The 23280-nt window shown below is 41.8% G+C and overlaps 1 long non-coding RNA gene across 1 annotated transcript in view; it reads left to right on the top strand.

Moving 5' to 3' along the window:
* Positions 1 to 23280, top strand: part of LOC149748459 (uncharacterized) — a 165021-nt gene that overhangs the window by 29286 nt on the left and 112455 nt on the right. The window contains exon 2 of the long non-coding RNA XR_016394395.1: positions 854 to 939. This is a non-coding gene — a long non-coding RNA (uncharacterized LOC149748459). The remainder of the gene's footprint in view (positions 1 to 853; positions 940 to 23280) is intronic.

Below are 23280 nucleotides of genomic sequence, written 5' to 3'. Positions count from 1 at the left end.
AGTTCTTGCTATGTGCCAGGTGCTGTCCTAGGGACTTGTGAACCAAACAAGATTCCCTGTTCTCGTGGCACTTATTCTAGTGAATATTGTGGGCCAGATAGTAAAATAAATATGTAAGTTATATAGTATGTTGGAAGAGGATAAGCACCATGAAAAAACAAAGTACGGAAATGGGAATGGGGAGTGTAACAGCATGGGGGCTGAGTATGCCAGGGCAGCCCTCATTGAGAGGGTGACAGCTGGGCAAAGACTTGAAAGAGGAGGGGAAATTAGCCGTGCAGATATCCAGGGGAAAGGCATTTCAGGAAGGAGGAACAGCCAGTGCAAATGTCCTCCAGTGGGAGCATACTGGGTGTTAGAGGGACATAAAGGGAATAAGTGTAGGTGATAAGGTTGGAGATAAAGGGGGAGCAGACTGTGAAGGGCTTTGGAGCCATGGCAATGATGTTGACCCCGAGGAACACTTCACTCTCAGTGAAATGGGGCATGACGTGATTTGACTCAGAGTTAACGTGATTACTCTGGCTGGTTTTGAGAACAGATTGTACGGGGCAAGGGTGGAAGCAACAAAGCCAGTAAGGAACCTATAGCAGTTGTCAGGGAGATCGATGATGGAGGCTGGGACCATGGTGAGGGCAATAGAGGTGGTGATCAAGAGTTAGATTCTCCGCATTTTGAAGGTAGAGACATGAGAAATTCCTGTGTGAATGGATGTGTGGAATTAGCCGAGTTGGATCTAGGATTTTAAGGGACCAGAGGTTATACAATTTGAGGGCAGAGGCTGGCATGATGCTCACCCATCCACGTGTCCCTCTTGAGTACACAGGACTTCATTTTCCAATCTTCCTTGCAGTGATTTTGGACCATGTGACTGTGTTACGGCCAATGAGAATGTGAAAGGAAGAGATGTGCTACTTCCTGTCTGAGGCAGTTGAGCAGGTGAGTGCTCTTCACACTCTCTCTTGCCTGTGTAGCTGGAAGTGGAGGACTGTAAGGTGCTAGAATTATAAAATGCAAGCAGCCTGAACTGCTGAGTCACCACTGGGACAGTAAAGCATCACAGAAAGTCACCAGAGCCGTGTCAGACTGTGACGTGAACCAGAAATAAACTTTTATTAGTAAGCACTTGAAATTCAGGGATTTATGATTTATTGCAGTATAGTAATGCCTTCTTTAGTAGTAACAAGTCCAAATCTGTGAAGATGTGAACACAATCTAACAAGGAGAAAATGTATACGTATGTGTGTGTGTATATACATAGATCTCCATGACCCTTGCTTTGTTGTTCATGGTTAACAAGAGGAAACAACTTTGACCCTAGCAATCTAGTGTCCCACACATACTTCCTGATTGAATCCTAGAGGGCATGAAAAAGGAAATATTGAAATCAGAAGAACAAAGATATTTTATAATTCCCTAAAGGCTATATACAAAGGTCGACCTAAAGAGCTCAAACCTTTTGAGGTACAATTTTTTCTAAGTTGCAGCATGTAGGTATAGGATCAGTACTGAGAGGAAGCAAAACATTGGGCTTGAGTGCAGGCAGGCAGGGAGGTACTAGTAACTCTGAGCAAGTATGTTGGCCACCCCAAGAAATGGAGGCATCTGAATGGCTTGGAACCCCGATTCTGCCATGCTCAGAGCTACCTGTGCAAGATAGTGGCCATAGGTGAGTCCTTACATGTAAATCACAATGTAGGTTCCACAGGACTCCACAGTTCAGATGGGTACAGCTAACTGGTTCATGGAAGGGTCACATGATCTAAAGGTGTTACAGCACAAAGAGCATGAGCTTTGGAATCGGATCATCTGGGTAATTCACCAACTAGCTCAAAGTCTTGGTTTCATTTTCTGTAGAAAGGGGCTAATACTTAGCACGTTACATGGTCCATGGTACAAGATCAAAAACTTACAGCTATTGCTATTATCATCATCTTTTTCATCATTATTGTCACTTTTCATGTGCCAAAAGCTGGAAGTATTGATGTGAGAGATGGTCCCCATGGACTCTTTGATAAGCAAATTGTAGTAATGCTAGAGAACTAGCACAAGAGTATTGATGAATAAACTCCTATGCTAATCACCCTGTGGTTGATGGCTAGAGCATAACTGGTTAATGTGCGGACTCTGTTTCAGTCCTTACAAGGTCTAGCTTCTTGGCTGTGGTGAAGTTCCTTGAGTTCTAGCTGAGGTTTCTATCCTTCTCATTTCCATATGTAAGTCTGCGGTATCCTCTCCCCCTGTTATGTGCTTAACCTCAAGGGAATCCCTGAGCTGACCTGTTCACCAGAGCTTTGGGGCTATAGAGAATCCCCTTTACTGTTCCAGAGTTGTTTCCTCACATATAAAATTAGAGCATTGTTCTAAGTACCTATTCCATTGGCACTGGCTGATATGACAGACATGTCCTGCGAGAGAGACAAAACCTTATAAACACGGCAGGGGGTGTATCTGGGTTGGATGCCACCACATTTACAGAGCAGGCATCATCAGTCCTCAGGAATAGCATAGCCAAGAAGCCGCCTGATAACATGCATTAGCCATGGTGACAAAGAGGCCAATTTATGACTGGAATTAAGTTAGTCTTTCTGTGATCCTCAAAACGGTCCACTCTCAGGAGTTATCTCTAAAGCCTAGTTCTTGGCTTGCAAGGAAATCTAACTTGTCTTATAAGCCCATGGAGCAGGATGTCTCCTGAATATTTTAGCCTACGATCTGTCATAGAGATCACAACTTCACCGGGAGAAAATCACCCCTTTCTTTTGGGTGTCTTTCCAGCCTTTAAGAGATCCTTTATAAGAACTCAGCAGAGAAGAGTAAAATGATTACCAGAATGGCACTGGTGTAACAGGAAAGGAAAGACACTTGAGGGAGTCAGATGGTTTAAGGCATTCGTATTTGCTATTATGTAACTAGCAACTTCCTCTGGATAATATTTTCCATTTGCTCCAAAGTCGCTCCTGTTGACCAAAGCAGAGTCATGCTACTTAAAGTTGCAGTAAATCATGGATTGCTAAGAAACACAGCTGGTCAGCCTCTTTCCCTTCCTGAAGCTACCATTTGATACCTGGCTGATCTAGCTTCTCTGCCTCAGGTCTTTTGGACTGAGTCATTTCCATGGCTACTGATTTGCCAGGATTCCAGAGTCAAGTCCATTACTCCTAGGGTCATATGGATGGAATATAATCTGCGTGGCCTTAAATGGGGCTCAGTTTTAGGCAGTGGAGGCATTTTAAAAAATAATAAAATAATAAAAGATGAATAGAAATATAAAATATGAAAATGATAAGATTATCTATTGTTAGACTAGAATAAGATAATGAAATATTACACAGTAGTGACAAATATTAACTGTTTCTTCTGAGATGGTCTTATCTTGGTATGCAGGGTCATCCTTAGGTATTTAGGAAGCTAATCTTGCAATTCTTTGACTTCCACTTACGATCTACAGCACAGTCAATAAACTTTTTCTATGTGCCTCTGTCTCCCTACTTCTCCCAGTTTTCAGTTGAATTATTTCTACTTTGTCAAAACATATAACATTTACATAAAATTCTTCCACTCTTCCTCCACCTTTGTTTTATTCTCAGCTCTATTCAATATATTTTGTTCTCATCACCAGACTTTTTGCCAGTTTCTCCAGTCATCTCTTGGTTTAAATCCTTTAGTAGATTTTTCAGGAAGGACCTATGAGTGCAGTATTCTCTGAGTTCTTGCAGATTAAAACAGTTTTTCTATAACCTTGGTACTTGAAGGAAAGCTTGAGTGGATTTAAGATCATTGAGCTTATGCTTTACCATCTTGAGTTTTTCAAAAATGTTGCTGCAGTGTTGTCTTGCATCCATGTTGCTGCCAAGAAGTCTGAGACTCACCTGATTTCTTCCCTTTGTAAGTGAGGTGGCCTTTTATGAATGAAGATTATTTTTAATAAAAAATCTAAATTTTGTTTAACAAAGTTTAAACGCTTTACTAAAATACATTTTGTAGTTGACAGAAATGAATACATTGTAGGCATTTTCAGTATGAAGATTCAATTCTATTATTTTTAGAAAGCTGCTTTGGATTGCAGTTCCCAGAATGCTCAAATTAAATGTATGTTGCATCTTCTTTGTAATTTTATTTCTCATGTTTTTTATATCTCTTTATGTGTTTTCTCAGCGATCCCTCTCTTCAATGTCTCCAATCACATTTTTATCCAAACCTCTTTTCCTTTGGGCACCTTGTAATTTAGTGTTCATTTCTGAGATGATTTAAAAAATTCAATTACTTTACTGAGTTTGATCAACTCTTTTTTCTCATCTTTGTGGTTTTTTTTTTTTTTTTTGCGGTACGCTGGCCTCTCACTGTTGTGGCCTCTCCCGTTGTGGAGCACAGGCTCCGGACGCACAGGCTCAGCAGCCATGGCTCACGGGCCTAGCCGCTCTGTGGCATGTGGGATCCTCCCGGACCGGGGCCCGAACCCGTGTCCCCTGCATCGGCAGGCGGACTCTCAACCACTGCGCCACCAGGGAAGCCCCTTTGTGGGTTTTTTGTTGTTTATTTCTTCACTGAGTTTTGAATCTCTGTTTTGAGATATTCCTTCATTAAATAGATCATTAAACAAATTGTTGTATAATAATACTTAATTCTTATTGGGATGCAGTGTTAAATTTCTTATAGTTTTTATTGGGTCAGCAATTATAGGTGTTTACTGTAGGCAAGGGAGAGGAAACTGGGTGGCTTACTAAGTTTCTTGGTCTAAAAGTCTGTTGGTACAGTAAAATGATATTTCTTTAGTAAATGATGGCTTTTGGGTGAGGGGGTGGGAAATTCAGTGTGTTTCCTTGTTTTTACTTTCTTTTACATCAGTTGCCTTTTTCTTATCCTTCACCACCATGTCCCTAAGCATTACCACCCCTTCCAAATATCCTCCTCTCCCGGAATCTGTGCCTTTCCAAGACTGCTGTCTCTGGTCAAACATACCTGCAAGCACCTTCCTTTCAGATCCTTAGTGGTCATGACTCTGTTTTACCACCACTGATCAGAAATGCTTTACTATTTTTCCACTCAGTGTGGACTCTTTGGGGGGTGATTGTGTCTATATTCTGCCATTGACAGGCTCTTATCTCCCTGTTGTGGACTGAATGTTTGTGTCCTCCCCAAATTCATATGTGGGAAGTCCTAAGCCATGATGTGATGGTATTAGGAGGTGGAGACTTTGGGAGGTGCTTAGGTCGTGAGGGTGGAGCTCTCATGAATGGGATGAGTGCCCTATTAAAAGTGACAGTGGAGAGCTCCCTTGCCCCTTCAACCGTGTAAGAACACAAGGAGCAGACAGCCATCTTTAAACATGAAGCAGGCCCACACCGGACAAAGAATCTGCTGGCACCTTGATCTTGGACTTCTCAGCCTCCAGAACTGTGGGAAACAAATTTCCGTTGTTCATAAGCCACCCAGTCTATGGTATTTTGTTACAGCAGCCCGAATGGACTGAGACACTCCCTTTCCTGATTTCTGCCATCCGTCCCTGCCTGACTCTCCACTCCACTGTGGGCTTCAGAAACTAGCTCATATGGTCCAGAATGTTTATTTGCCCATTTCCATAAAAGTAAAGTTTGTAGTAGTCTTGGTCTTATGTAAGTATAGGCAAAGGAGTAAGTATAGGTAACTTGATTTGTCTCCTTTTTGAACTCTATGATTTTGTAGTGTTGTTAGATTTGGCTTTAGAGGGCTTCCATTATCCCATGAGCCTTGAGAGGGCTTCCACTATCCCGAGAATAGCCTTGGTTCTAGAGGCCTTATTAAAAAGGGAGATGGCATAGAGAGGTGGATACTTTTATTTAGTGCCTGCTATGTCTGTCGTTTATTAACCACTTCCCAAGTGTGAGTGAGGTCTGGTCCATGATGTATGTTTATTAAACTGTGATGAATTACAGTGCAGCAGGCACTTAATATATTAATATATAAATATATCTGATTCTATACGGTGGGTGTTATTATCACCAGTTAATAGAGGAGGAATCAAGGCTAAAGAGGAGTGAATACTTTCCTCTTGGTTACACAGCTAGTAAGTAATAGAGCCAGAGTTTGAGTTCAGATCTCTCTGACCCCAAACTGCACATCCTTTCATTCTTACTAGGCTGCCTTAAGGGCCTTAGGAAAGAAACGCTGAATAAAAATTAGGAAGAGAGCCCTGGGAATGCAGAGAAAGGAGAAAAAAGGCACTAGATGAAAAGGAACAAGAGTTTTCAAATGAACAACACAGATACTATGAATCAGGAGGTAATTGTCCTTTTCTACATCTTAACTTCTTAATTATGCCAGAAAAGCAGGCTCTGCAGGAAGGGTGGAGTTGCAGCTGCGTCACCCGTTGATGTGGTCACACGTTAAGTCAATCCCATTTAAAGCCTGTAAACTTCTAGATTGCTTCATCTCGTGTGTCTCAGAGGAAACGTAACTCCTCAGAAGACCATATCGAAGGTAGCGCAAGAGCAGGCGGGAAGGGCATGAAAATCTCAGAGGACAAAGTTCTCAGAAGGCATGTGGAGCTGGAAGCCAGATGGAATGAAACTGAAATTGCAGTATCTTATCTTTGCTACATGCTTTACAGTTTACACAGCATTCTCGCATAAATCATTGCTGTCCACACATCTCTGAAGGAGGTGGGGAAAATGTTATTAACATAATTTTAAATACAGTGGGGCTAAAGTTTAGAGAAGCCAGGTATCTTATCCAAAGGTCCCAAAGTAGAAGGCAAATCTGGGGCTAGAATTTAGATGTTCTGCTCCCCCAGGCAGACCTTTTCCCACAGAGAAATATATTTACATACAGAGCAATGAAAGGATTTAGTGTCACTTTAGTTATTAACAACCTTGATTTTTAAAAAATGTGGTGAGTCTGTTTGGCCCTCTCCTTTGGGTGACCGATCTTCCCTCTTGCTTGAAAGACACTTGATCCCTCCTTGCACTTTGTAAGATTAACAAGTTCCTGAAATAAGACAAAAAGTACTTTCCAAAAGAACAACAATAAATAGATTAACCTTGTTTTCACTCTTGAAACTGACAATGTCAATATGATTTGATTCGTTGATTTTATTATAAACACTGATCTCTGGGATAATGAAGAGAGCAAATCTAAACATATCAAGAGTTTTTTTATTGATAGCCATCTGGGTACTAGTCCAACTGTTTGCTTCCAGTATGGCGATCAGCCATTTTTCTAGAACACAAGACTCTGGAAGTCAAATAGGGGTCAAAATAACATGGCAGACTAGTACATTTCTACCACTCTCATCTACTGCTATTGTAGGATTTTAACATGCTCCTCTAAGACCCCAGACCTCTAGTCTTTATAGTTTTGATAATATCGTTGGTGTACCCACAAATGCATCCTCTAAGCTATCATATGGATAGCTTTTTTTTACTTCGTGTTTTTTTGAGATCCTCTTAGGGCCCCTGATCCCTGTGAAGCAGCTAACGTCCACCAGGGGTGCTAGACTTTGGACGCTGGACAAAGGTGTCACAGCTTTTGGTGATATTTGCCGGTGTTTGAGTTTCAGTGACTCATGCTTGTTCTCCAGGGCACTGGTGTCTGTCCCCGCCCCCGAGGGGCTGCCAAGAACTCCAAAGAATACAACAAACCGATAGTGGCTGAGTCTGTCTCCCTGAACTTTGTGCTACCAGATTCCAAAGCAGGTCTTCCCGAAGCTTCCAAAGTCTTCTAGACACTCAACGGACACAGTTCTTTCTGTTTTCACTCACAGGTACATCCCAGAGTAGACCCATTCGTGCTCTAATCAGCCCTCCTCACTGATGAGGAAGCACTGCTCTCATTTACACCCTCTCCTTCTCCACGGTCAGTCCTCTGCCAGGAGGCTCCTCTGACCCTCATGCAAACATCCTCATGGAGCCCACCTCTCAGCCTGCTCTATTCTTCTCCTCTTTTCAGAGGAGCCTTTGAATCGAAACTTCTTTTAAAAGTCAAATGTATACAAATGTATGCTTCTTTTCAGTAACTTCCTATTAATCACTGTCAAGTTATCCAAGTTATCATTATTTATCCCCCTCAGTTATTAAAATAATTAAGTTTTAACTACCCCTGAAATTTAGCCTAGGGAGTTCAGTGGTTACTGTATGACTCCAGTAGGGGAACAAAAGGCACCTTTCCAATTAAAGTTAATAGTGGGATAACTTCAGACACACAAAGGGAGAAAAAGGCAGGTACGAGTCATGTTGAGTTCAAAGGGAAAGCGTTAAGGTGGAATCACGGAGCATCATGGGAAGGGCTATTCAAGCCGCCATGTCAAAAAGGCTGATTAACAACAGTCCCCAGTCAGCCTCATCACCAGGGAGTCTTACTGATAAAATTATTTCCCCTCCAGAGAGAATCTCCCTGAACCGAATAAATGTTTCACTTCTGAATAGGATTCATGAAAAGGCAGGGGGATGGTAGCGGCAAGAAGAAAGAACCACATTCACAGAACGATCTGAAATGTGCCACCTGATATTGCATCCTCAGTGAAATCAAAATTTATACTTACGTCATTAGTGTGCCAACATTTCAAGTGTCTCTTTACAGACGCATAATTAAGAGTGCTACAGTACGGGGAGCAGCTATTCTAGATTACTTAAAATATTATTTGATTGTCTCTCAACTTCTGAGTTAATATTTTCAATAAACACGTTGGTAAATCCTGCTAGGTATGAAGCTTTGAACAGCTTGATTTTTTTGGTAGTAATTTGACAGTCTTTTGAATTTCTTACTGTAAATGTTTCTTCTCCCTTGGATCTACTTATTTTAATACCTTTGTGTTGCCTTATTTCTTTTAAGCAAGAAAGAAACAAGCAAGCAGTGTGCAGTATATATAGGAAATGATGCAAACCACAGGGAAATAATGTACAGTCAGGAAGAAGGGTATTAATGCACGCCATAGGAGCACGTTATTTAAAGGGGCAATATGTTGTTCCTGCATACTATAAATATGTCATCACTTTAATGAAATGATAATGAGGTACTTGTGACTGCATATTTGTTACCATGGAAGCAAACCATGACATCATAAGCACAAATGATTGACATAATTCTGGACGGCAGCTGGATGAGGAAGGAAGAAATCTCACATAGATCTAATTATTTCTGACGGCAACAGCTGAAATAACATTTTACAAAATTAAATGCAGTAAAATGACTTAGAACAAACTATAATGATAGTCAATGGCTACAGCTAAAATAAAGGACCTTCTCAAGTCTTTACCAAGTATGAAATTCCTCTACAAAGAAAGACCGTCTTACACAAACAGGGTGTTTGCCAAGATATCCAATTAAAAAGCTGCAAATGATCTTGTGGGACGTTTTGGGGTTGTCCAGAGAAGGAGCTGGAAGCTTTGGGTAGGAGCTGGGAAGATTGCTGTAAGTAAGCAGGGAGAACAGATGATCTCAGTCAAAGCGAAGAGAGTTGCAGGAGTGCAGGGGTGGTCAGTGCAGCAGGTGCTGCACCGAGAAGTAGGTCATAGAAACACGTAGGACCTGGCTAAAGGGAGAATGTGCTGCAGTAGGGTAGTTGGAGTAGAGGAAAAGGAGAATGAGAGGGTGGAAAGGAAGTGCATACAGACCTCAGCCGGGACCTCATCTCCTTTTGGTGTCTAAGAGTACACTTTGAACATTGATGTTGGAATTTTCTAGATTCTTAGCCCCATCTTCTTAGTGCAAGCTCTTTCTGCCTCTCCTCAAAATCTTCATCCCTCATTTCTCAGAGTTTCGGAGAGAGGGTCACATGGGCTCAGACATAAATGTGCTCATGAGCTTCTAGAAACTCCAGGTGGCTTGTGGGATTGCTTCTGCAAATTATTGGAGGGAAGAATTGGTACTAAGAAGCAGCAAGGTTGGCCTTGCCTCAGTGTGAGAGTAACGGCCCGTCTCTTCCCGCCAGCTCTCCCACTCTCCATGGGCGTGAAGTCATGCCACTGTCTCTCCACAGCCCTCAGGGGTGCAACACTGCAGGCACAGCCAGGTGGCGGGGAGGAAAGTGGCCCCGCCTATGATCAGGAACTCACAAAATCGCTCCGAAAAACACGGACTGATACCCACTTTCCAAGGTGTTCAAAATAGCCCAAAGTAGGGACAGATATTACTGTCATCTTAACATTATCCTGCTTTTTCCCTCCTGTCTCTCTGGCACCCATGTACAGACCTCTCCCCATGGACTTCAGGAAGAAACATCCATTGTGCACATCAACTCATGTGTAGAGACCCAGGCCCGGGGGAATGAGGGTGGAGGAGTGGCGGGTGACCCTGGACCCGCAAACTCAGCCTCTGTTTAAGCATAGCTGTCTCCATGGCTACTTGAGTGTTTCACGCTTCATCATCAAAGCAACTGACGCTTTCCCTAGCTCCAAATCCTCATGTGAAATTTGCTGTTAGTTCTCTCTACTTCTATCCCCAGTCTCCGATCAAAGTGACGGTCTTCATTCCTGGAAAGCAGAATATTTTTCTTTCTTGGTCCTTTATTAAGGCAGCCACCTGGACCATGAATGCTGGCCATGGATGCTGCCTACCTATATTTTGCTAAATAGTTCTTTTGTAGCTCAGAACACAAAATAACTTTCTTACTTTCTCTGAACCCAGTGCTCTCACAGATTTCTTCACTCTCCCTCTGATCTCCCGGTTTTCTAAAGATGGCTCAACTAGATGAAAAATCATCTACCTCAACCTTGATATTAGGAATGTATCTTGGGTTTTTAACCTGGGACCAACGTGTCCCTCCCCCTGGGGGAGGCTTGTATCCCAGTTGCCATCCCACATTATTTCCGCTCAAGTCAATGTGACTCTAGCGTTACTTCAACATGTCACAGCTGACGTTTTGCCCTCTGTCGGGTACCTTCCAATGCATCTTATGTTTGGAAGTTTTTGCCCTGTCCCCAAGTTCTTCCTAGACAAAGGATTTTTTTACATGGATTTCATAGATTTGCTTAAAGTCATAAAACCCTGTGAGAATTATGAATGATCTTCTCAGAAAAAATGTGCATATTCTCATAGTCATATAATACTGCATTTGATTCTACAAATTCCTAAAGTCCTTCCTTGCTCTACAGGTTAATCACCCCTGAACGGTCCTTTTCAGGATTTAGGGTTTAAATTAGCCTTCTCTGCTGCTGGCCTACCAAAACGACTGCTCATTCAGGAGCAATGGTAGGTACTGAGATAGACCCTCCTTTACATTCATTGGATCAACAAAACACCCCTGGACCAAATGTCAGTGAAAAGGAAGAGAAATGATCAAGCTGATACATTGGATCATCTTTTTTTTTTTTTTAAGAAGATGTTGGGGGTAGGAGTTTAGTTATTTATTTATTAATTTTTGCTGTGTTGGGTCTTCGTTTCTGTGCGAGGGCTTTCTCTAGTTGTGGCAAGCGGGGGCCAGTCTTCATTGCGTTGCACGGGCCTCTCACTATCGCGGCCTCTCTTGTTGCAGAGCACAGGCTCCAGATGCACAGGATCGGTAGTTGTGGCTCATGGGCCTAGTTGCTCTGCGGCATGTGGGATCCTCCCAGACCAGGGCTCGAACCCGTGTCCCCTGCATTGGCAGGCAGATTCTCAACCACTGCGCCACCAGGGAAGCTCTGGATTATCTTAATGATTCGATGGTAGCTGTTAATAACTATTTTGCATAAATGAACTTGCCTTTAGTAAGGTGTTTAGTAAAACTGAGTAAATAAAAATGCGGCTACATTTCCATAAGTTGACATTTCAAACACATGGGCGTAATGGGAGCCATGTTCAAGTAGCATTTTCACAGGCTGACAGCTCTCAGCAAGGCTTTGGACTCAGTACAAATGTTACGGCGTCTGTGGAATCATAGTTGATGAGTTTGCTAGTTCTCCTTCTTTGCAGGGATACTTGAGTATCTGTTTTCACTTGGGACTTGGAGCGAACTCATCTTCCAGTTACGCCAGTGAACACTTGTATTTAAGGAAGTCAAATTCTAGTGTGCGTTGCTCGAACCTCATACTTTGAGCCCCTTTGGGTTTGGTTTGTGAATTCTGGTCCAAGCAGTCAAGTACAGATTGAGTACAGAATGGATGGAAGTAAAGTGCTGTTGGATATTCCTCCTTTCTGAGTCATGTCTGGGAATCAACTCTAAAAGTTTATTTCATGTCTGTTTCCCAGATAGCGATTCCAAACGAATCTATGAACCCTAAGTGGTGGTATTTCTTGGTGAGTTTGGGAGACGAGCCTCATCTTGTTTAGGTTGACATTTTCCTCAAAAGGGCATATGTTATAGGAAAAGTCTCTTGTTCCCTCTCTGGACCCTAATTATAGAAAAGTCAGTGGCCCAGCCATTGAATGCATCTTCCCCAGGGGCCTCGACAGAGGGTTGGCTTCCAGCCTGAGACTTTGGGGTGGAAATTTCAGGAGTTTCTTAACTGTCTTCCCTGCTTCTTGTGGCTGGTAGGCTGGGTTTCGTGGAAGCACAGTGAGCTGGGTGGGTTCTTAAGACACAGTTGTCCAACCCCTCATTCTACAGCTGAGAGAACAGAGGCTCAGTGGAGTTCAACAACTTGTCTAAAATTACTTCGTTCTGCCTGAATCACAGGCTCAGTGCTCAGAGCCTCTCCTCTTCTGTTCCTCTCCCTCAGGCTTGCTCATTATGCCCCCAACCCACACTCCACACACACAAGCAAACCAGAACCCCGCTTTCCTTTGACTACGTCTCTTCCATAGCATGAGTAGAGTCTTCATCACAAAGAATTTACTCCATGTCTGCATAGCAAAGGTATTCTCTGATAAACTAAATTTATATTTTATCTTTGGAATTTAAAAAAGATTTATTGAAGTATAGTTGCTTTACAATGTTATGTTTAATTTCTGCTGTGTAGCAAAGTGACTCAGTTTTTTATATATATATATGTGTATATATATATACACATATATATATTCTTTTACATATTCTTTTCCACTATAGCTTCTCACAGGATATTGCATATAGTTGCCCATGCTATACAGCAGGACCTTATTGTTTAGCCATCCTACATATATAATAGTGCACATCTGCTAATCCCACTCCTTCCCTCCCCTACACCCCCGCCCCAGCTGACAGCCACAAGTCTGTTCTCTATATCGGTTAGTCTGTTTTTGTTTCGTACTGGAATTTTTGTTGTTGTTATTTTTCTATTTGTACAAGTGTAGGAATAAGTGGAATGGTAGCTTTAAGGAACCAAGTCAAGAGTACTTCAATAACAATCAAATAAAAAATTTAAAATCTGTAGTTTTCGACCATCATCATTACTCAATAAACCCATAGGCAGAGTCCTATGAGTAATTATATTGTGTCTGCAAGGTTAACTAAGTGTTAGGTGAACAAAATCACCCAGAAAAGGCTCTCACAGGCTGCCAAAGCCAGCAGGACACCAGCGGACATGTGCGGCTCTCGCCTTTGGAAACTATGCTTCAGACAGGGATGAAAATGTACACCACACAAACCACCTGGTTTCTAAGAGAACACATTTTGAAAAACCATGTTTTGGAAGAAAGCCTCAGTGTTCCATATCACAGCAAAACTCCCCAAAGAAATTTTCTGAAATTATAAGGAATACTGAGGAGAGCATGAGTAGAGAAGGCTTGAAAAAAGAAAATAAGAACCTAGTTTATTCACGAAAGACTTGATTGCCCAACAAACAGAGCTGGTGTTCTAAAGTAGTGTCATTCCCTCTTTCCTACCTCACAACTTCTTTTCACAAAACCCCAACCCTCTGCCACGGCTTTTCAGTTCAAGGCTCCCTAAAATTTCGTTACTAGAGCTTAAGCTCCAGAACTCTACTAAAAGTGAAACTTTGGTGGATGAGAAAACACCAGGCTGCATACTCATATTAACTGATTTTATATCCTCTTTGAGCATAGGTTTTGCTAAGAAATTAGCATGAGAGCATTTGGATGCTTACAAGAGTCAAAGGGAAAAGTTATAGGACAGAGAGTTTGGAGACATGGGATCATTTTGTCCATTTCATCATGTCTGGAGGGGCTAATGCAGCTGGCAGACCCCAGTTCTCCTTATGGTAAGGATGAGGTGGGAATGGAGCCAGAAGTGGGCTTTCTGATCTCTGATTGAATAGCCCTGAGCAAATGACTTAGCTTCTCTGAACCTCAATTTCTTTCTCTATAAAGTGAAATTATACCTGTCTCCTACCTGAGAGCATTATTAGGAGTCCTGGATGTGATAAGAGATACAAGCATGCTTAATAAACTTTCAAGTGTGATTCATTTATAAGGATAAGCTTACACGTAATTGTATCTTCACTTTATAATCAGAATTTATTATTTTGAAAGGTTAAAATAAACTGAATACACTGTAAGTGGTTTGGATGTCTTCTATCCCAGCAATTAGTTACAAATACTTTTTTTTGTTGTTGTTGTTATTTTAAATAGCTAGTGGGAACTTGCTGTATAGCACAGGGAGCTCAGCTCAGCGCTCTGTGACAATCTGGATGGGTGGGATGGAGGGGGAGGGAGGTTCAAGGGGGAAGGGATATATGTATATGCATAGCTGATTCACTTCACTGTACAGCAGAAACTAACACAACGTTGTAAATCAATTATACTCCAATAAAAAAAATAGACATTGAATAATTTAAAATCAATGCCTATCCAATTTTAATGTATAAAAACAATGGAGGGGGAACATCTGAAGGCTCACCCAGGAATGTGAACATGTGGTATATAAAAAACGAGATCATTACTTTAAAATTATTACAACTGTGTCGTTATAGTGCTGTGTGTATCTGCCCACATTAACTTGATTACCATCAAATTTAAAAACAAACCTTTCAGGCATACTACATAGCCATTTCCTAACATTTGTTCAACTTGGGTGAACTCCTCTTCCTATAAAGGTGAAAAATACAGAAAAAGACGTGACCCTGAATGCAAAGCATTTATATAGACATAAGACAACGGATAGAGAGGGCTGTGGGAACTTACACATGAATGATGGTGGAGATGGAATCTGGTTGTTTACCAATGTATATACTGAGAGCAAAGCCAAGTGACTGAAAGGCAGCTCACACCCATGCTTCTCCCCCTCACCCCCTGTCATACGGATTCAAAACAGTTCTGTTTTCCCAGGCGTGAACTTCAATCTTGAACTAGATTAATTTGCAAACTCAGAGTCTGTCTGAGCATTTTCAAATCCACCTCAAGGATTCCCAGGAAATATTGTGTTGACTCACAAGTTTTCCCAAGGTCAAGAACTCATTCCCAAGGTCAAGGATGTTTGCAGTCTGGCATACCTGATCGATTTTCCAACTTCCCTGTGGTTGGTTAAGGTCTGATTTAGTCAATTCTTGGTTTTCCCTGGTTAGCTTCCCAAGTCAATTGCAGGCAGCATTCATTAGAATTACACCCTCCCATTAAATCATTCTTTTTTGTTTCCTGTGACTTTTTATAAGTGAACTGTGTGTTGACATTTAAAATTTGAGTTGGGGAAAAGTGCCTGTTTGCAGCTGCCCCCTGCTTTGGTGTGGATTTCTTATATGAAATGTTTAAGGAAAGCCATAGCCGTCACCAGGGTGAGTAGCCTGAAAACTCGTAAAAAGCAGCGTGCCTGAGCTGGAAGGAGTCGTAGAGTTTGTCTAGTCCAACTCCTCAGGTTGGAAATGGAGCTCAGACAAGTGTTTGGACCCATAATTCAATGTTGTGTGGTAGATAAAGGACATGAACCCAGCTTTCCGGATCTTGGTCCTGTAATTCCATTAAACCACTCCTAACTGATGAAGAGATGCAGTGATTATAAAGGCTTCATCTATTGCTTTGCGTTGACTCTGAAATAATAAGTTGTTTCTCTGGGTAGCAGGTGCTATTGGCACCTTGCCATATTTCTTCACCAAGCACAGTTGCTCTGTGCAGTGAGCTGTCAGCTTCCTCCTGGACTCATCTATGACTCCCAAGAGCCTTTAGGAGATGCCCTCAGAACAGCCCTCAGGCTGTTAAGTTGTCCCTTAGAATGAGACAACTCTGAAGTGAGTTCTACACCATCTCCCAATGTCCCCAGTAGGGTTGAGCCCCCAAGTGCCTACTGTAGTGACCTGCTTATTAATGCACATTCTATGGGCTTCCATCTCTTTTTTAAAAGAATTTTTGTTGGAGTATAGTTGATTTACAATGTTGTATTAGTTTCTGCTGTACAGCAAAGTGAATCACTTAAACATATACATATATCCACACTTGTTTAGATTCTTTTCCCATATAGGTCATTACAGAGTATTGAGTAGAGTTCCCTGTGCTAAACAGTTGGTCCTTATTAGTTATCTGTTTTTTATACGGTAGTGTGTATTTGTCAATCGTAATCTCCCAATTTATCCCTCCATCTCTTTTTTCTTTTATTGAAGTATAGTTGCTGGACAATGTTATATAAGTTACAGGTATACAATATAGTGATTCACAATTTTTAGAGGTTATACTCCATTTATAGTTATTGGCTATATTCCCATGTTGTATAATATGTCTTTGTAGCTTATTTTATACCTAATAGTTTGTATCCCTTACTCCCCAATCCCCCTATCATCCCTCCCTCTTCCCTTTCCCCACTGGTAACCACTAGTTTGTTCGCTAAATCTGTGAGTCTGCTTCTTTTTTTGTTATATTCATTAGTTTGCTGTGTTTTTTAGATTCCACATGCAAGTGATATCATACAGTGTTTGTCTTTCTCTGTCTGACTTATTTCACTTAGCATAGTACCCTCCAAGTCCATCCATGTTGCTGCAAATGGCAAAATTCTGTTCTTTTATATGGCTGAGTAGTATTCCATTGTATGTGCACACTCTATGGGATTCCACCTCTCTGATGTCTCACTTCCATGCTCCCTTTGGTGGACAGAATGATGGCCCCAAAGATGCTTACACCCTAATCCCTAAAACCTATGAGTATGTTACATTACAAGGCAAAGGGGACTTTGCAGATGGGATTAAGGTTATGGAATCTGAGACAGGGAGATTATCCTAGGTTATTTAGGTGGGCTCAATCTAATGGCCTGGGTCTTTGAAAGCTGAGAACCTTTCTCAACTGTGGTGAGAGAGACATGATGATAGATGAAGGGCCAGAGAGATGCAAAATTGTTGCTTTTGAAGATGGTCTCCTTCAGGTGGAAGAAGGGGGCCATGAGCCAGGGAATGTGGGTGTGGCCTCTAGAATCTGGAGAAGGCAGTGGCTACTGACACCTTGATTTTTGTCCAGAGACATCTGTGTCAGACCTCTCACCTACGGAACTATAAAACAATAAATTTGTGTTGTTTTAAGCCACTAAACTTTGTGATCGTTTTTTTTTATGGCAGCAATAGAAAGCTTATTCATTCCCCTACTCATTCTAGAATTACCTCTGAAATAAACCTCTTGAATTCAAACCTTTTTCTCCGGGTCAGTTTCTTGGGGTGATCCACTTTGCAATGTACCCTACGGAGTCTTCTGTTGCCTATACCTATTCTTAGTATGTCTGTGTTCCGTGGTCAGGAATTAGACCTTTGTGTTTCATAGTGTGCCTCTCACTATTTAGTATAATGTCTAGCAGTAAGCAAATACTCCATAAATATGTGTTGATTCAACTGAAGAAATAAAAACATCTATTAAGTTTAAGTTCAGCAACTATGTATGTAGTCACGTGCTGGGGTAAAAGTGGATTTTAGGGAAATTCCACCTCAAATATCTTAGCAATGGCAACTGCCTTTCTCTCCTGGTCATTTCAGTATTCGGAGTTTTCTAGTCTTAGTTATGCCTATCCAACCAAAGAGGAAATTGTTCCAAATTGGAGAGTGGGGACTATTGTGATTAGCTTAAACCTACATTGTGTACATTGTGTTTGAATTCATGCCTTTGCTTGAATCAATAAGCACTCAGTAATTTTTCTTTTAGTGGAAAAATGACAGTAAACAGTCTTACTTTTATTTGAAACCACAATTCCTGCAACTTATAGAAGTAATGTTGGCAGAGTTATCAGGTTACAGCTGTGGCACAGGTCACAGAGTTACTTTACTAGTGTTCACCAGTATCTGCTTCTCCCCTTCTGAGCTCACAGAATATGGCACTTCCCAATCTCTTGTGGTTGGATGGGGCTGTGTGATTAGTTCTGGGTCAGTGTCACCCTCTGAACTGAAGCATTTCACTGCCAGTATGATACCCTCCTCTCACTTTCTTTTTCATGATAGTTAAGGAAGCTGTGTGTTTCAGATGTTGCAGCGTCCGAAGGACATGGAACCACTTTCTACTTGGACAAGATGGAGGACAGTTGCTCTGAAGATTAGGCTGGGTTTGCAGTGGGCTTTTCATCAAAAAGAAATAAGCCATTTATGTGTCAAGCCACTGAGATTTTGAGGTTGTTCCTCAGCATCACCCACCTTAAATAGGCCCCTACTATGGTTACTATAAATATGGGAAATACCTCGATTAGGGAACAGATTAGATGACTGGAGGGCCAGAGGAATACATAGATCTTCTCTGCTTGTGGTTGATCCATGCTGGCTTGTCTGAGCGGTCTTGGAAAAACGCAAGATTGGAGAAGGGTGATAGGAAGTCTTTTGAAAAGACACATGGATGGGCATCTTGGAACGGGTGCAGAGAATGAGGATATTTGTGTTCCATGTCAATGCCTCAACGGAAAGCACTCACTGAAGAGGAGGCTCTCTGGAATCACATGGACAACATGCCCCGGGGCTAAGTTTGCCCCCTCTTCTTGTCACATGGGCACTCTGCAGTGGTAGTGGCCAGGCAAACCTTGATTGGGAGAGTCCTGGTTGTTGGCCCCTTCTTAACCTTTATGTTTGGACTTGCAGCTTCAAGGATGTCACATCTCACTCCTGGGGGCAGAAGTAGGCACTGGCCACAGGAATCTTTCCATTAGAGAAAACAACCATTGTTTAAGTACCTATTAGATATTATTTAATCCCCTCATCACGTCTACACGGCAAATATCATTAAAGTTTTTAGATAAGGGAACCAAGATTCAAGAGGTAAATTAATCATGACTTACGGAGCTGGTTAGCAGAGGAAACAGCAACTGGTCCGGACCTGTCTGACGCTATGCCCATGCCCCCTTCATGGTACCCATGATCTCTCATCTGCACGGAATAAGTGACTCTCCACTCAGAGGCTCTTCTACCCCAGGTGGAACTGCCTTCTTCTTCTTTTTTTTTTTTTGCTTTCAACTTCCGCATTTCTCATTTTAAAAAAAATTTTTATTGGGGTATAGTTGACTTACAATGTTGTGTTAGTTTCAGGTGTACAGCAAAGCGAATCTGTTATACATGTACATATAATCCACTATTTATTTATTTTCATTTTTTTAACATCTTTATTGGAGTATAATTGCTTTACAATGGTGTGTTAGCTTCTGCTGTATAACAAAGTGAATCAGTTATACATATACATATATCCCCATATCCCCTGCCTCTAGCGCCTCCCTCCCACCCTCCCTATCCCACCCCTCTAGGTGTTCGCAGAGCACCAAGCTCCACTCTTTTTCAGATTCTTTTCCCATATAGGCCATTACAGAGTATTGAGCAGAGTTCCCTGTGCTACACAGTAGGTCCTTATTAGTTACCTATTTTATATATAGTAGTGCGTGGATGTCAGTTCCGGTCTCCCAATTCATCCCTCCGCTCTCTGGAACTGCCTTTTGGAGCTGATCTGTGCTGCAACTCTGGGCCGTTCATTCCAGTCTGTCTGGAATGTGAGCACTTCCCTCCGCTCTGATGCTGTAACCTAGTCCCAGCCTTCATCACCTCTCGCCTGGATTATTGCAATGCCTCCTACCTGGGATCCTGCTTCTACATATTACTCTGTATGCTTATTCTCAACATGGCAGGTGTGATTCTGTTAAAAGTCAGAACCTGTCACTCCTTTACTCAAAGCCTCATGGCTACCCATTTCCCTAGGAGTAAAGCCACAGTTCTAGTAGTAGCCTCAAAACCTTGCAGATCTTGCTTTATGCTTCCCTTTCACCTTCTCTGACCTTCACTCCCTCTAGTTCACTCCACTCCAGTCACAATGACCTACTTGCTCGCCTTCCAACACAGCCGGCGTGCCTAGTATTTTATTTTTCCGGATATCCTATGTATAACTCCCTCACTTCAATGTGTTCAAATTATCATCCTCCAAGTGAGCTCTTCCTCCACCACTCTATTTACATGGTCCCCCCCAGCCCAGAATTCCCTTTATTTCTTCCATTCCTTATTTTTTCCATAGCACTTATCACTTCTACCGTATTTTATCATCCATTTACATTATTTTGTTTACTCATTGGTTCCCCACACCCTGCACCTCCCTCTTCCCCACTGGACTATACGTTTCATGAGAGTAGGACTTTTAAAAAAAATTAATAGAGTTTAATCTTTAGAGCAGTTTTAGGTTTACAAAAATATTGAGTGGCAAGTACAGAGTTCCCATATTCTCCCTAACCTGCTCCTCCCTCCCCCACTCTCACTCCTTCTCTTCCTCTTTCTCTCCCTCCTTCCCTCCAATCCAACCCATGGTAACCACCGATCTTTTCATTGTTTATCGTTTTGCCTTTTGTAGTATGTCATATAGTTGGGATCATACAATACGTAGCTTTTACAGATTGGCTTATTTCACTTAGTGATATGCATTTAAGTTTCCTCCCTGTCTTAGCCTGGCTTGATAGTTCATTTCTTTTTGTGTACCAGTTTGTTTATCCATTCACCTGTTGAAAGACATCTTGATGGCTTCCAAGTTTTGGCAATTATGAATAATGCTGTAATATTGCTATAAATGCTATAATAATGCTATAAATATTCATGTACAGGTTTTTGTGTAGACATATGTTTTCAATTCATTTGGGTAAATACAAAGGGGTGCAGTTGTTGGATCATGTGGTAAGAGTATGTTTAGTTTCTTAAGAAACTGCCATGCTGTCTTCCAAAATGACTGTACACTTTGCATTCCCACCAGCAATTAATGAGAGCGCCTGTTACTCTCCATCCTCGCCAGCATTTGGTGTTGGCAGTTTTCTGGATTTTGTACATTCCGATAGATACGTCGTGGTGTCTCATTGTTGTTTCAATTTGCATTTTCCTGATGATATATGAGGCGGAGCGTCTTTTCCTGTGCTTATTTGCCATCTGTATGTCTTCTTCGGTGAGCTGCCAGTTCGGATCTTTTGTCCATGTTTTAGTTGGGTTGTTTGTTTTCTTATTGCTGAATTTTAAGACTTCTCTGTGTATTTTGGATAACAGTCTTTCAGCAGATATTTTTTTTCAAAGGTTTTCTGCCAATCTGTGGCTTTCCTTTTCTTAGCAATGTCTTTCACAGAGCAGAAGTTCTAAATTTTAGTGAAGTCCAACTTCATTCAATTTTTTTCTCTCATGGATTTGTGCCTTTGGTACGAGAGTAAGATTTTTCACCTGTTTTTTTCATTGCTTTATCCTTAGCTCATAAAACATTTCTTGGCACATAGTAAGGACCCAATAAATATTTGTTGAGTGACCAAGTGCTGTTACCTTGGGAAATTACATGCTTTCCTTTTTGTTTTTTTTTTTTTTCAAGGGAAGTTTTCATTTGTTGCATCACCCTTGAGAAGCAGCCCCAGCTCAAAGCCCATCTATCCTACACAAAGGATCTGTAATGCAGATGTGAACGTCATCTACCTGTGTGAAATGAATGGGAGCAGTTTAAAGTGCATACATTTTTTTCAGGATGATAAGGTTTTGGGTTAACCTATCATCTGAGCACCTTTGGTAAATGTGGATTCTCACTCTCTCTCAGGTTAGAATAAAAAAGAAATAATAAGGCTAGAATTTATGATGACACATAAAATACTAAGTACGTAAAGCTAAATAAAGCATGGACTTTTCTTTGTGAAAGAGAAAGCGCTTCTTGTTTGAGGGCCAGAATGAGCACGCCTCTGGTTCTCTTCAAGAAGTACCTTTGTGGAGCTGAACTGCTAAGTAGAGTCAAGAAAAGGGACCCCACCAAGGATTGAGCCTTCATCTACTAAAAGCAAGAGAATGGCCTTCCTTCCTTCCTTCCTCCCTCCCTCCCTCCCTCCCTCCCTCCCTCCCTTCCTCCCTTCCTCCTTCCTTCCTTCCTTCCTTCCTTCCTCCCTCCCTCCCTCCCCCCTTTCTTTCTTTCCTTCTCCTTTTTTTCTGGGAGAAATGATTTTAGTAAGCTTTAATTACATCATGCAGTGATAAATGGAAAATACTGATGCATAAATATATGTAGATGGGTAAAATTTGATGAAGGGTAGTGGGAAAAAAAAGTCCTATGAAGAGTAACAGGAATGAGAAAATGTTCCTGAATTTGTTTTTTTGTTTTTTGTTTTTTGTTTTTTTCGTACGCGGGCCTCTCACTCTTGTGGCTTCTCCTGTTGCGGAGCACAGGCTCCGGATGCGCAGGCTCAGCGGCCATGGCTCACGGGCCCAGCCGCTCCGCGGCATGTGGGATCCTCCCGGACCGGGGCACGAACCCGTGTCCCCTGCATCGGCAGGCGGACTCTCAACCACTGCGCCACCAGGGAAGCCCTGAATTTGTTATTTTTGACTAAGATGTGAGGAAGGAGAAATGCAGGTATAATCTTTTCGAGTGAGAGGGGTAGAGGGGCTGCAAGAAGCAGCCTGCTGAGCCTTTATCATCTTTATTTTGAAAACTTGGAATGCATTGCATCACACTGCTGCTGGAGTTTTAACTTTAAATGTTTAGGATTTCTTTTTAAAAGGGAAAGGTTCCTTTGCCTCAGGTGTGAAGTCTTTGGCTTTTCCCCATCTCCCCACCTCATCCATAGACAGACACACGGAGTCCTCGGAAGTACTAGGATAAGACAGTGAAAAGAAAATGACCTTTCATGAACAGTTTCAATTTCGTTGTACAGAACAAGGCTCAAGCTGGGAGCAGCCCAGGGCTGACCGACCTGTACAGCACATACCTGAGAGTACGGCCTCCTTAGATGCTGGCCCTGGGCGCCTGCTTGTGTGGGAGTTTCCATTATAACTTTAAGTGTTATATTTTTATTTCTTATTAATTTTTTTATCAGAAAAACAGTTACCACAGCTAAAAAAAGGAAACGTCAATAGAGACTTATAATGAGTACCATTATTTTAATGGGCCCATTGGATGGAGCAAAGGCATGTACACGTGCTCGATTCACCATCTTAAACCCAAGGTCTGACTGGGAAGCAAGACATCTCGGTTAATAGCATGAACTCTGCAGGAAGTCTGCGTTCTAATTCTTGCTCTGTCACCTCCTGGTTGTGCAACCTTGGGCCCTATGTGCCTAATTTTTTTGATCTCAAAAGTTAAAATGCAATA

This window comes from Delphinapterus leucas, chromosome 9 (assembly GCF_059928025.1).
Source record: "Delphinapterus leucas isolate spDelLeu-1000000601 "Yukka" chromosome 9, BTC_Dleu_Yukka2, whole genome shotgun sequence".
NCBI lineage: Eukaryota > Metazoa > Chordata > Mammalia > Artiodactyla > Monodontidae > Delphinapterus > Delphinapterus leucas.
This window is presented reverse-complemented; position numbering and strand designations above follow the sequence as displayed.